Genomic DNA, 15,248 nt, shown 5'->3' with positions numbered 1-15,248 from the left:
ATATGTCACCCACCCACACTCATTCCTGTTCTGAGTGGAGTTTTCTTCGATATTTACCCCCCCCCCTTCCTCCCCCATTCCCCAATCACCGAGGGGGAGAGAGAAGATTGTTATGGAAGAGTACACCCACAAGGACTTCACAAAAATGGTCTCAGTCCCTGTGAAATCAGGTCTCGGGTTCAAAACTAAAGATTATAGTCTTTTCACTGCTAATGGTGCTGGAATCAGGAACAAATTGTTCTATTTATTGGCTTTTCACTTCGCCAAATGGCTAAGCCCCGCCAGAGTGAAGGTTTAGGGAGGGGACGGTCATAGTGTTTGAACCAGAATCAACGACCCGTTCACCCGTTGCGTGGCACATCGGATTAGCAGCCAAGGCGGCGCATCATTCGAGCGAAGGACACGCCTCGGACTCACTGGTGTTGCAGCACATGCGATCCGTACTCGAACCTTCTCGCTGCTGTCGTGTGTTCCGAACAGCGCGTCTGGTGAGAAAGGGGCATCACTCATTTTTCCTTTTCATTACCTTGACGTTTCCGTAAAAACGAGCGAAACCGATTACTCTTCACCACCCCTTGCCCCAAAACAAGCAAGACCTCACCCCCACCCCCCTTCACCCCAGAAAACGAGCTTGGCCTCACCCCCCCCCCAGACCCTTCACCCCAGAAAACGAGCTAGGCCTCACCCCCACCCCCTTCACCCCAGAAAACGAGCTTGGCCTCACCCCCCAGACCCTTCACCCCAGAAAACGAGCTTGGCCTCACCCCCCAGACCCTTCACCCCAGAAAACGAGCTTGGCCTCACCCCCCCCAGAAAACGAGCTAGGCCTCACCCCCACCCCAGACCCTTCACCCCAGAAAACGAGCTTGGCCTCACCCCCCCCCAGACCATTCACCCCAGAGAACGAGCTTGGCCTCACCCCCCCAGACCCTTCACCCCAGAAAACGAGCTTGGCCTCACCCCCACCCCCTTCACCCCAGAAAACGAGCTTGGCCTCACCCCCAGACCCTTCACCCCAGAAAACGAGCTTGGCCTCACCCCCCAGACCCTTCACCCCAGAAAACGAGCTAGGCCTCACCCCCACCCCAGACCCTTCACCCCAGAAAACGAGCTTGGCCTCACCCCCCCCCCAGACCATTCACCCCAGAGAACGAGCTTGGCCTCACCCCCCCAGACCCTTCACCCCAGAAAACGAGCTAGGCCTCACCCCCACCCCCCTTCACCCCACGAAACGAGCTAGGCCCCACCCCCACCCCCTTCACCCCAGGAAACGAGCTAGGCCTCACTCCCCACCCCAGACCTTTCACCCCAGAAAACGAGCTAGGCCTCACCCCCACCCCCTTCACCCCAGGAAACGAGCTAGGCCTCACCCCCACCCCAGACCCTTCACCCCAGAGAACGAGCTAGGCCTCACCCCCACCCCCCTTCACCCCAGAAAACGAGCTAGGCCTCACCCCCACCCCCCTTCACCCCAGGAAACGAGCTAGGCCTCACCCCCCACCCCAGACCCTTCACCCCAGAGAACGAGCGAGGCCTCACCCCCACCCCCCTTCACCCCAGAAAACGAGCTAGGCCTCACCCCCACCCCAGCCCCCTTCACCCCAGAGATACAGCCGCCTTGGAAGGAAAGGGTTAATACTACACGGCAGACGTGACTGACGGTGGATTAAAACAACCTCAAAAATTATCATAAAAATACGACAGCAAGTACTAACACAGCCCGTTTAAACACTCCGAGGGAAAGCAGAGATGTCGGATTTTGAAACGGTAATCAATTCGCAGATGACACCTTCCAGACAGAACCTTTCGGCTTATAATGGGGGAAAGGGGGGCGGAGCGGTTTGCGCTCCGTGAACAGGACGGGCCCGACGAGCACACCAATCGATGGACGAACGCGGCGCTCGGTGTGGCCGGACGTTTAAAAACGAGCACGAGCTTTTATTTAGCTCTCCCGACCTGCGCTTGTTAATGCCCGAACACATCGCACTGAGGAAAGCAATGCTCCTCGGACTCGAGCTAACGAGCGCGTCGGCATTTCACGCACACACAACCGGCGTGTGCCTGAATACGATGAAGAAGAATCCCCATAACCTTGGGCGGTGTATTGGGCGGTGTATTGGGCGGTGTATAGCGCGGTGTATAGCGCGGTGTAAACATCGCCCGAATGTATAAGGCCCTCCCACGGCGATGTTCGTCCCGGAGAATGGGCCAGAGCGACGGACGAACGTGTGGGAAGCGAAGCGTCTCGAATCGCTCCGAATCGTTCTCGTGTTTTCATTGGAATTTATGGCTGAATTTATCAAACGGTCCAGAAATACATGGACCCGCAAAATGGCTTCGCTATACAATTGTCCATTCATTACCGACGAGGTTCAGATCCTTTCCACCGAGATGGGCAAACGGGCGCGGGGTCCAACGTTTAGTAAAACACCAACACAAACACAAACACCCGTCATGTCATTTCGCGGTGACAATAAACACACGGACTATAATGGGCACAATGGCTCGAATGATGCCGTTTGGACGTGTCAACGTCACTCCAACCGTTTGGACGTGTCAACCTCACTCGAACCGTTTGGACGTGTCAACGTCACTCCAACCGTTTGGACGTGTCAACCTCACTCCAACCGTTTGGACGTGTCAACTTCACTCCAACCGTTTGGACGTGTCAACCTCACTCCAACCGTTTGGATGTGTCAACCTCACTCCAACCGTTTGGACGTAACCGTTCAGATTCAGGTCCATTTAACGGACATTCACCTCCAAAGTTTCGACTCCCGACCCAGCTATAAACTGTCATTCTGGTGCTGCACATGCAGTGTTATTCATCAATGTGTGTTCCCTCCCTCGGATGGACGTTAAACTGGACGTCCCTTCTGCTGGTTTTATTCTTTAGTTGTCTTTCACATTAGTTCGTGGGCGTTAAAGATCCCACGCTGTCTTTTGCAACGAGTCGACAAGCTATCGCCGGCACAATGAACAAATTTCAAATTTATGCCCCAACTACTGCTGGGAAGGCACATGGGTGTCGATGGGTGGGGGACGAGGGGGACATGTCCCCCCCACACCTTTTTTTGATGAGGGGGACAACATATCAATTGTCACCCCCCTCCACTTTTTTGCTCGAATCCTGCAACAATGTCAGTGTGTGTCTCCTCCATAACTCCAAAACCATGAAACTGAGCGTCCTTAAACTTTACATGCATATCGAGGGATCTCCAAGGTAGTCTCTGAGAATGTAGGTAATTTGGTCACAGAAAACTTGGTCACGGTAAAACGGTCACAAGGTAATTTGGTCACAGTCATTCGGTCACGAAGTAATTTGGTCACGGTAATTAGGTCACGAGGTAATTTGGTCACGGTAATTTGGTCACGAGGTAATTTGGTCACGAGGTAATTTGGTCACGGTAATTAGGTCACGAGGTAATTTGGTCACGGTACTTTGGTCACGAGGTAATTTGGTCACGGTAATTAGGTCACGAGGTAATTTGGTCACGAGGTAATTTGGTCACGAGGTAATTTGGTCACGGTAATTAGGTCACGAGGTAATTTGGTCACGGTAATTTGGTCACGAGGTAATTTGGTCACGGTAATTAGGTCACGAGGTAATTTGGTCACGGTAATTGGGTCACGAGGTAATTTGGTCACGGTAATTAGGTCACGAGGTAATTTGGTCACGGTAATTAGGTCACGAGATAATTTGGTCACGAGGTAATTTGGTCACGAGGTAATTTGGTCACGGTAATTAGGTCACGAGGTAATTTGGGCACGGTAATTTGGTCACGAGGTAATTTGGTCACGGTAATTGGGTCACGAGGTAATTTGGTCACGAGGTAATTAGGTCACGAGGTAATTTGGTCATGGTAATTAGGTCACGAGGTAATTTGGTCACGGTAATTAGGTCACGAGGTAATTTGGTCACAGTCATTTGGTCACGAGGTAATTTGGTCACGAGGTAATTTGGTCACGGTAATTAGGTCACGAGGTAATTTGGTCACAGTAATTCGGTCACAAGGTAATTTGGTCACGAGGTAATTTGGTCACAGTATTATTATTATTATTATTTATTAATTCACTGCATTTAAGGCCAGTAAGGCCCAAGAGCAGGAATAAACATTTTCATTTCATGGCCGGCGAATCTTGTTGGCATGATGACGTATTGACCAAGTTTACTGACGACTATAATGGAATCGGAATTTAAAAGTTGAGAGAGACAGAATATCTCGGATGTTGTTTGGAATATATATTCTACGAAGATTACCGTACCGGGCCCTGGTAAAGAGATGTCTGGAACGCGCGCTGATTCGTCTAAAATCGACGATCTTCCAGGAAAATTAATAAAATCGTTTTACAACAGCATCGTTGAGACTTGTCGTATATAGTCGAAGATGAATTTCATTTTATGCTTGAATGTCCGAATTACGATAATCTTCGTAGAATATATATTCCAAACAACATCCGAGATATTCTGTCTCTCTCAACTTTTAAATTCCGATTCCATTATAGTCGTCGGTAAACTTGGTCAATACGTCATCATGCCAACAAGATTCGCCGGTAAATAATAATAATAATAATAATAATACTGTGACCAAATTACCTCGTGACCTAATTACCGTGACCAAATTACCTTGTGACCGAATTACTGTGACCAAATTACCTCGTGACCCAATTACCGTGACCAAATTACCTCGTGACCTAATTACCGTGACCAAATTACCTTGTGACCGAATTACTGTGACCAAATTACCTTGTGACCGAATTACTGTGACCAAATTACCTTGTGACCTAATTACCGTGACCAAATTACCGCGCCCCGTCTCTGAAGGGAGGAGGAAAGGGGTGGACTGGGAGCCCAGGAGGAGAGGGTGTGGGGTGGGAGGAGGGTAGGGAAGGAGTTGAGGTGGGATGGAGGGTTCCGGTAGGAGGAGGCAAGAGAAGGGGTGGGAGTGGGGACCTGGTGTTACCCGGCAACACTGGATACCTTTGTGTAAGTAGGGAGGGGAAGTGGTGGGGTGGGAGTCTGGAGCGAGGGTGAGTGGGGTGGAAGAAGGGAGGGAAGGATTGGGAGGAAGGAGGGCAAGGGGTAGGGTGAGAGTTTGGAGAGAGGGAGGGGGATGGGGTGGGTTGGGAGGAGGGAAGGGAATTGTGGGAAGAGACATGCAGTGTTGCCTGGCAACACTGCCTGGTGCCTTTGTTTTCGCTCTTCCCCCGCATCCTCGCCGGAATTTTCAGGTAAGGAAAGTTTATTTAATCATCGTTGCATCGAAATTGAGTGCCAAGGGTGCTCAAAAGGTGGACCGCGGTCCACATCCGGAGCGCATGCATCTTCAGTCCGAATCCACGTGGGAATCCGAATCCCCCATGACAAGGCCTCTGGTGTTTTTCCGTTCAGACCAACGTGATAGGTGATAAACTCTGGACGGGATTGATGCAGGAGGCGATTATCGTTTAGGTTTCGATCGATTGAACGAGGAAATCCTCCATTCGGCCCATCAAGCCTGTGCGATACCAACACCAAGGGCGTGTTCCGTTAGCAAACAGCTTGCCTGATTCAAAATGCTCAAACAAGTACTCCACCAGAATGGAGCGCTTGACACTGCTCTAACAACATGGTGGTGTCCTTGGAAATAAAGCTATCGTGGTACTCGAGCAAATCCTGTCCAAGACGTCATTTTCACTTGTACTCAATGCTCTTGTGACAACAACTTCCCAAAACAAATTTATCGTGTTAGTGGTGCAAGGAAGAGGGAAAGAAAGATAAATAAATGGGGATTCAGAATTTAGAGCCCCCTGCCAAGCTTATCTATGGATCCTACCATTGTACATTTTGAGGAGAGGAGAGGTGGAAAGGGAGTAGGGGAGGGAGGGGGGGGTGATTTGCATGTTGGGATGAAAAGTATCATTATCAATAAAAGTATGACTAAGTTTTTACACCTAGTTTTTGGGCTCATTAATAAACTTTGGAACCAAAAAAAGAATCTCGAAATTAAAAGCGCATCCTTTTGTTCATCAAATTATTTCGAACAAACGGAGCAAAGGTGGTCAGATGAAAGGCTCAGAATGCACCACAGCAATGAGCGTATCAAATCGACAATTTGCAGAGTCTAGACTTGCTCGGCCATCACCATTGTCTACTGCACTTGCACTGTCCCCTTCCCACCATTTTTAAGTACAATTGACGCCCACAGGAAGACATGATGAGAAGGTGGTGTAAAATGGTTCGCGTTTGAGCATCCACTCTAAGTCTGGGGGGTTATTGGCACAAACCCCGAGTCGTAACAATGACTTTAAAAAATGGTATGTGCTGCTTTCTTGCTTGGCCTCATCAATGAAAAGGATAGAGCAAAAACAAACATCACTTTGAAGGCAATGGAAAACCACGCAGTATAACCATAGCCACTAAACTGCTTCGGTAGCACCAGCACTCTGTAAATGGTATGGTGCATCAAAATAAAAAAAATAAAAACATACACAACGAGAAGGGCACCCAGTAGAGCACATACCTCCGCCATGCAATTCCTGATTCACGAGAACATATCGGGCTCAATACATTTTTGAGATATTGTGCTATATAATCGTTTTTGAGCTCGATCTCTCAATGGTGAAGAATCAATTTCAAAATTAAATAATTATCATATCCAGATACGGATTCGGATCCTCACCAAAATTGAATAAATTCGTAATGGTCACACACCCAACCTGTCCACCAAATTTCATCCAAATCCGTGAACAGCTTTTTGAGATGTCGTGCCATATATCGTTTTTGGCCCGATCTCTCAATGGTGAAGAACCACTTAAGAAATTCTGGTAGTCGGATCCGGATCCGGATCTTCACCAAAATCTAATCAGTTCGTCCTTCTCACACACCTAACCTTCACACAAAATTTCGTCTGAATCCATCAACAACTTTTTGAGATATCCTGCACACAGACAGACAAACAGAAAAACAGGCAGAGGGGTGAAAACATGACCTCCTTCACTTTCGGTGGTGGAGATAATTAAAAGTTTCTCAGATCCGGATATGAATTCAGATATTCACCAAAATCGAATCAATTCATCCTTGTCACATACCCAACCTGCCGACCAAATTTCATCAGAATCCATCCAAAACTTTGAGAGATACCCTGCTCACAAACAAACAGGTGAAAACAACTTCCTTCCAGCTTCGCTGGTGGAGGTAAAAACACAACCTGTGAGGGTCAAGCTGATTTGACATGCTTTAGCACCAACTCAATACGTAACCCACGTTTATTCCTGTTTTCAATTTTGTTTAAGTGTTTAAAGGTATCTTTACATGCTAGGGCTTAAGTTATTTTCTTGTGTCTGAATTCCGTATGTACTTGTAAATGACTGTGCCTGTAAATATGTGCCTTTTTCGTGAATCGGGAAGATAAACTTTCCAAACCTGCTCGATTGTCTTTTTATACATTGGCTGACTTCCCACCTACAGTTTTACTCGGCTGTACGCAATAAGTAGATACAAAGGTGGGACGTCAAGAGCGCGGTTCCTCATCTGGGTGGCGCAAGGTCACAAGTAAGGTAATGCGACGCTTGTTGCGAGGACCCTGCTCAACTTAGCCTCCTCAGATGGCGTCCGTGGTTGCTCAGCAACCCGTCGGGTCATGAAGTTACCTGTGGCTTGCCAGCAATTGGTTGGCCTTCAACTTGGCCACGTGGTACCATTTTGCCCTTTTTCCTCCAGGCCCTCCAAAAACACAGGATGATGACAGCTTGGGTCAATTCCCAACGAGGCTTCTCCTCCAAGCGAGGTCTACATCCTCCTTGCACATGAGCCTCTCTAGGTTCTCTCCAGTGGAATCACGAGCCTCTACTCTCCCTCTCTCGTGGACTCTCCTGGTGACTCATCTCGATTATCTGGACTCTCTAGTCTTGACTCCCGTGCAGGACGTTCTCTCTGAATTCCTCCTCGGCGAACTCTTCTTCTCCAGTCCCGCCTAACAGCTTATAAAAATAAATGTACATCCTTTCTTCTGGGTTCTCAAGCCCACTGCACCACCATGGCTGGCACACATTGGCCAGAGAGATCATAATTGGCCTTTCGCACACGTGACACGTGTGCCTCTGCTATGGGAAGTCCACACCTATCCTCTCCCACAAACAAAAGGTTTTGCAGATACGTAATTCATTAATCTGTCTACCCTGTTTAGAATTTACATACGCTGCCTCGTCAGCATCCTGTGTAACATACGACTAACTCTGACAGATCCCTATCACATGGTAATCTAACCTCTGCAAAATACATGAATTGTACGACACTTAGGTCACCGTCTAGCTATGGATCCCCTTCCCCATCCCCTTCCACATAACAATAATATTAGGTTATTTAACTTTACTGTTCGGGGTAGGTTTCCCCACCTTACATGTCATGTGTGGTTTACGGTGACAAAGGATTTAGGACAGACAAATATTTACACCATTCCGAAAACAATAAGAGCATAACTCAATTTCTCGATCAAGTTGATGGGGTTTACTTATTGTACAGACATTATGGGACAAATGGCCTCCTCTTGTGTCAAAAGTCCTTTGCACATCCTTCTCTAATAAATGCAAAGGCTAAAGAGTAATGTGATGGCTTCAAAGTACTTCTTGTTTTGTATGCATCCTGTGGCTGCTGGCTGCATCATTTCTGGAAACATCGCTGTGCTGCTGATGCAGTGTCCCTGGTAGCAGTAAGCTCGTACTCATTTTGCCAACCGCAGAAGGATGACAGGCTAAGTCAACCTTCCTGGTGTTATTTCAAAAGCACAACAGGGACTCAAACTCAACACCCTAAGATCTCAAGCTTGCCTCCTTACCCATTAAGCCAACAACAGGCTTTTCCAAGTACTAGAATTGCCACTTAATTGAATTAAACATTTGAAGTAATAAAAAGTACACCCGGACCCCGGCATTCGCGGTTCCAACATTCGCGGGTTCCGCGTATTCGGGTTGATAATTTGCGAAATGCTCCGACATTCGCCGGTTCCGCGGATTCGCAGTTGATAATTTGCGACATGCTCCTACATTCAGCAACTGCGACAGCAACTCTTTGGGCATGGTAACCATCAGTGCGACCAGACCAATAGTGGGTGTAACCACCCACCATGATCTCACCGCAATCCGGTGTGCGAACCTCAGAGAGTGCTGCAATACTGATGTCCAAACGCTTGAGCTCAGATGATAACAAAGACAGGCGATCATCCTCTCTTAGGGATAGGACATTACAGGCACCCACGCGAAGGGACTGCCTCAGGTTAACCCGAGGAGACCGCCGTCTGGTGGATGACATCTCAGCACCACCCCGACATATACTACCGTAATCCAACCTGGGAAGGTTACTCCATGTTTTTCCTATCATCAAAGATTGGGGGTCCTGAAAGCTTTGCCGCAATCCCATCATCCAGTGATCTGCCCTGCGAACGGCAGCAGCAGAGGAGGTCCTCCCACAGAGTGGGTTCTCAGTTTTCTTTGCATTTTAGTGTCTTGTGGAATGAAGTGTTTTACAGCGACTCGAGTGAGAATCTTGCCACCAACCTCCTAGCAAAGATTACCCACCGCAGGAGCACGTCTGCAGATGTAGTTGGGCACCAGATATGGATAGCAGTTGGCTCACAAGGAGCTCCTCCGCCTTTTGACAGGTTTTGTTTTTAGTCCTTCTGGGTATCCATAATCATACACCATCTTCACCAGGAAAACTGGTGGGGGAGACGGTTTAGTCGCCGACAACCCGACCACGAAATAGGTTAGTACAGGTTTGCATGGTACCTGTAGCAAGTCAGAGATCTCATCCATCTGGCCTGACCTGATGATAAATGATCATGAGAATGAAGTTTTGCATTTTTGGTTGTTCAATTCTTCAAGTAAACAGTTTACCTTTGTAATCCCTTTTCGCATGCAACACGACAGTGGTTCTGTTTGGAAGGGAATTCGAGTGAAATGGAGCTGAACTGACTGGGAAAACCATGGAAGAATCCTCATTTTGCGCTTCGGGCAATTCCTGTGTCGAGTCAATATTTGAAATGGTTCTTCCTCTTCGGTGCAATCTCAGAATGTTTGGCTTTCTTACCATCATCATACTTGAAATATTGTCCGGTATTTGGTTTGCCTAATTACGATTTATTAAATACTGTATCTCAGAGAATCTGACCCAAAATCGACTTCCGAGCATTGACTCTAACAATCCTGCAGTCTGACTCATTGTTGCCATTACCATAACCATTTTGCACAATAATTACCATAACAACCAAAATAGAGCTATAATTGGAAGGAAGAAGCAAAGTACATGAATGTGCAATATTCCTGTTTCCACCTTTGAACTGAATGAACTTGTCCATTTTTTTTTTTAAATATGCTTTTTTTACCAGCCTCAGTGGGGTAATGGTGAGAGTGTCCACTTTCAGCCTGTGAAGTTGGTGGTTCAAATCCAGGCCGAATCACACCAAAGACTTAAAAAAAAAACACAAAATGGTACGTGCTGCTTCCTTCCTTGACTCTCCAGCATTTAAAAGAATAGAGCATGGACAAACAACAAGAGATTGGTGATAATAGCACAGGCTTTAATGGGCCTCATGACCTCCTCCTGCAATGAAAGTTCCTTGTCGGGAACATATTATTAGCCCCCGTTGGACTTAGCCCCAGAACGGGGGGGGGGGGTTATTGGTTTGTTCTCAATTTTCATGTCAGTGCGTGCGTGCGTGTGTGCGTGCGTGCATCCGATACGTCCAGAATATCGGATGCAGAATTTTCGTGTCTCATTATTCACTTATATGTCCAGAAAATATCAAGTACCTTCCTCTGTTTTCTTTCAGGACACAAAATAATGGCTTCTCCTACCAAGGACGTGGTCACGACAGAAAGCTTGAGCAAAGACACCAGCACACTCGTTAAATTTGCGGTGATGCAGAGGGAAAAGGCACATGGAATGCATCAATACATTTTTTGCAATTATTCTGAACACTTGTCCGCATTTGAAAAGTTTTCTGCGACGGGCATTCTCCTTTCCGAGAGTAGAAAAGGGATATGTATGACAGATGGCATTCATGCAGGCATTCCGTGAGGACATTGCTGCTGTTATTAACGAACTCTTGCTTCGAGATCGGCACCTTACAATTCAAGAACTTGCGACGGACTTGGGAATATCTTAGTGAACAGTGCATTGCATTGTCACCGAGGATCTGGGTAAAAGAGAGGTAATGGCAAAAATGGATGCAACATATCCTCGTGGTGGAGCGGAAACTGATCCGGCTTGCTCAGTGTCGGTATCTTTAGATTTTTTTGGTGGGAAGGCGACACTTTCCTTCTTTCACTTTTTTGAAATGCATCATTGCCGGAGATGAAATGTGGCACCTCAACTATGAGAAACTCGAGTCTCGCTCAGGAGACTGGAAAGAGCAGACTTTTCCATGTTCGAAAAAGGCCAAACAACAACAGAGCACCAAAGTGCTTTACATTTTCTTTTTAACGACAAAATTGGAATTGCGTTCAACTTGGCAGCTGCACAGGATGTAACAATGAATGATGACTTTTTTTTTTTTGCAATTATCTGAGACCTGCAGTGCACAAAAAGCATTCAGCTCTTCCGGAGGATGCCACCCTCCAGCATGACAATGCAGCGCCGCATGGCAAAAACATAATGCTCACACACTGTTAGAATCCTGGAAGTGGGAAGTTTCCCTCACTCACCACAATCCTCGGATTTAAGTACTCCATGTAAGCTTACAATATTATTCACAAAAATGAAAAACGAGCTCAGGAGAAGACCTTTTGCAACTGCTACAGAGCCACGTCCACCGTGTTTAGGACACTCCAGAAGGAAGGCGTCTGCGTTGGGATCAAAAAGTTGGTTGACAATAGAACGAAGTACAATAAAGAGGCTTGAGATTATGTACAATGATATGACATCAATCCAGATTGTCAGTCGTCCTGTCTATTATACATGCAGGTGAAAGAAGTTCTGCGATGACCTTCCTATGCAGTAAATGTTAGCCCAGATTCACAATAAACATAACATATGCGGAATACAGAACCCCAACTAAATATACTCACTCGGTGCTGGTACAGCAAACTGGAATCCAAGAATTAACCCTCCGTGACCCACGAACCTCCACCCAAGCTCAACTGCTCAAACGGTTCACACATTATATCGGTGCAGATGATGACCAGCATTCACAGCTTAATCATTTTTCAGTCTTGCTGATAAGTGCTCATTAAATTCAGTCTTAGGATAGCTACTCTCTTTAGGGTAAATACATCTCTGTCATTCTATATAGTGCACTTAGATATTGTGCAAATATTTGCTGTCCATTCTTATTTTAACCAAGATACGAATGAAGGATTCAGAATTATTTAACAATTGTTATTAACAGATTCATAATATTAACACTTGTTAGTGCAAAAGTAGATAGAGGTATGCGCAGACGCTTCTTAACGGTCTCACCTGGGTTTGAATCTTCACTCAGCTCTTCAAACTGTCATGTTGGTGTCTCACACACAGGACGGGGAAGGGAATGGTATGTGTGCGCCATCTGTCAGATGGATGTTAAGCCGGAGGACCCGTCTGCCAGCACTGGGTGTGTTGGTGGATGTTAAAGATCCCAGGTGTCTTTTACAAAAAGTGCGCAAATTATCATAGGAATCCTGAAACAATTACAAATTCCTGCTCTAATCTAGAGGGGGCACTGCATGAGCAGCACAATGGCAGGCACAGCCATGATCCAAACCAGGACACTAGAAAGTCAAGATGAACATGATAGAACAATTAGGCTTGAAAAGGTGACCCAGTCAGCCATAGCACGTCATTGCCTGCAATCTGGCCACAAATTTGACCTTGATAAACCACACAATACACACTTCTGATGCAAATTTCAAAAACTGGATGGTGCAAGTAGCTGGACAGGGTGAGCAACAAACACCCAATCCCAAATGTCACAACCTCATGTGTACAGCACCCAACAAGAACCCCAACACTCGCACAACCAACACCTCATCATATCCAACCCGGACACAAAACCAGCCGTGTTCGTGCTGCAGAAGCACAAACACAACAAGCGCACACATACAACACCAAATCACTTGTAAGTGAAAACAAACAACAACAATAACAACAACAACAACAACAACAAAGGAGCAGAGCACCCTATTGATGATGTGATTTGATGTTTATTTTGCTTGAGGTTTGCAAAAAAAAAAAAAAGCACTCCTCCATTTGATCTCGAGCACCAGCACGTGACCGGAAATGAGGATTCATATCAAAATAAAAAAAAAACAGACATGTGCCGAGGCTCGAAGTCTATTGGCCTGAGGAAGCCGTCCGTGAAGCTGCGTGAAACGTCGCCTGAGACCGGGTCTGCGCTTGCTTTTTGTTCAAATTATCAGAATATATCTGGTTTACCTTTGGTTGGAAGCACCTCCTTTTTCTTTAAAAATGTGTTATCCCAACCACCCCAATCTTATATAATTATATATATATATATATATATATATATATATATATATATATATATATATATATATATATATATATATATATATATCGAAGCATGTGGAGTGTGACAAGCACTTCGCTGATCCCCATTGGACACAGTCCACACCAAAGCATCGCCTCCAAGACAGAGGCTTTGACCTGGTGACTCTGTCAAAGAGACAAAGATTATCTGGTCATCATCAGCTAAATATCAAAATGAACCACCGATTTGGATTTCAGGCATATTGCCTTCCTCAGGATGGGAAACCCATAAATATCTCACCAATGATGACCACATTCGTCATTTAGACATCAGATGCACCTCCTGTCACTGCTATGGTGAGTATCGCCGCGGATAATGTCTCACACAGGAAAACCACATAATCCGCAAAGAATATCCATTGGCGGATGGTTGTTTTTCTTTTAAAGAAATACAATTCTTTAAAAATCGAAATCAAGTGAACAAATAACAAAATGAAATTCAAAGAAAAAAACAATTCAAAGTGACCACAAAATGTCAGCACACGCTTTTTACAGCTCAAACCGACATGAAGGAAATCGGAACAGGAACTCCGAACATGAGGTCGATGGAGGTTTTTTGTTGTTGTTGTTTTTTTTTTTTAATGTATGAATGACGAAGTGACGGGTAGATGATGATATACAAAGCAATGTCGTCTAAAAATGAAGTTGCACAACATTTTCATCCGGTGAGGCACGACCCACACGAGAGACCACCTGTCACCACGCAGCTCGGTCGATGTGACGAGTACATTATTTTTACCTCCCGGAGATGCCTGAAATGTCAAATATGTCGACGTTGTGTAGCTATGATGAACAAGCATTCGATAATATGAGTGAGGAAAATGAAACCAACAACTTAATCGTTAAGAAATCGTTGAGGCCTGTTCCGAGTCAAGAGATGGTTGAGCAGGCCAGAAAACATGGCAGCTTCAGACCCCAGCGAGGTTACCCAGTAAACACCTTAAGATCCAGAGGGTGAGGTGGCCGAGGATTGCCTGATGAAGGATATAATTAAATAGAACCGTTAATTATCTTCAAAAGGAGTTTTTTTAATTAACCCAAACACCCAATTTTCACTCTTACACTTCCTTGGAGTTTTCTTAGTAAGCATGCAAAGTTTCAGGCTGCTAGGTTTTGTGATTTTGGAGTTATGGAGGAGAGACACACACACACACACACACACACACACACACACACACACACACACACACACACACACACACACACACACACACACACACACACACACACACACACACACTGCCTTACGAGGTGTGTTCAAAAAGTATCCAACCTTAATTTTCCGTGTGTAAACAAATGAAGCTAGGGAGGCGTGGTTTGGTGCACGTATGTAGGCGATCCTAATCCGTATGCTGAATATTTTCCCGCCTGCAGAAGCTGTCAGTCGCCGATAGACCGCCGATGAGTGAGGAAGTGTAAGTGAGCGCCGTCGGATTTTCGTTTTTGACAAAATGACGGAAAAACTGCATCAAATTTTGTGTAAAGCTTGGCCATTCCCAAGTTGGAAACGATCCGCAAGATTCAACAGGCCTTCGGGAACGAAGCAATGGGCACCACACAGATAAAAGAGTGGTACAACCGCTTCAAAGATGGTCGCACATCAGTGGAAAGTGAAGCACGTTCTGGTTGGCCCTCAACATCCCGAAATGAGATCGTCATTGACCAAGTGAGGACCCTGCTGATGCAGGATCGTCGAATCATGATCAGAGAACTTGCAGACGAGGTGGGCGTCAGCATTGGATCC

The 15,248-nt window shown here is 46.1% G+C and overlaps 1 protein-coding gene and 1 long non-coding RNA gene across 6 annotated transcripts in view; both read right to left on the bottom strand.

Annotated features, from left to right (window-relative positions):
- Nucleotides 1–2,060, bottom strand: part of LOC147012576 (uncharacterized) — a 5,257-nt gene extending 3,197 nt beyond the window's left edge. The window contains exons 1-2 of the long non-coding RNA XR_015050999.1: nt 1,716–2,060; nt 418–485 (exon numbers count right to left, since the gene is read on the bottom strand). This is a non-coding gene — a long non-coding RNA (uncharacterized LOC147012576). The remainder of the gene's footprint in view (nt 1–417; nt 486–1,715) is intronic.
- LOC147012574 (astrotactin-2-like) overlaps nt 1–15,248 on the bottom strand; it is a 954,475-nt gene that overhangs the window by 538,004 nt on the left and 401,223 nt on the right. The gene's annotated exons all lie outside the window — the stretch shown is intronic.

This window comes from Eptatretus burgeri, chromosome 14 (genome assembly GCF_056783735.1).
Source record: "Eptatretus burgeri isolate ZD-2024b chromosome 14, Ebu_testis_v1, whole genome shotgun sequence".
In the NCBI taxonomy this organism is placed as follows: Eukaryota; Metazoa; Chordata; class Myxini; order Myxiniformes; family Myxinidae; genus Eptatretus; species Eptatretus burgeri.
This window is presented reverse-complemented; position numbering and strand designations above follow the sequence as displayed.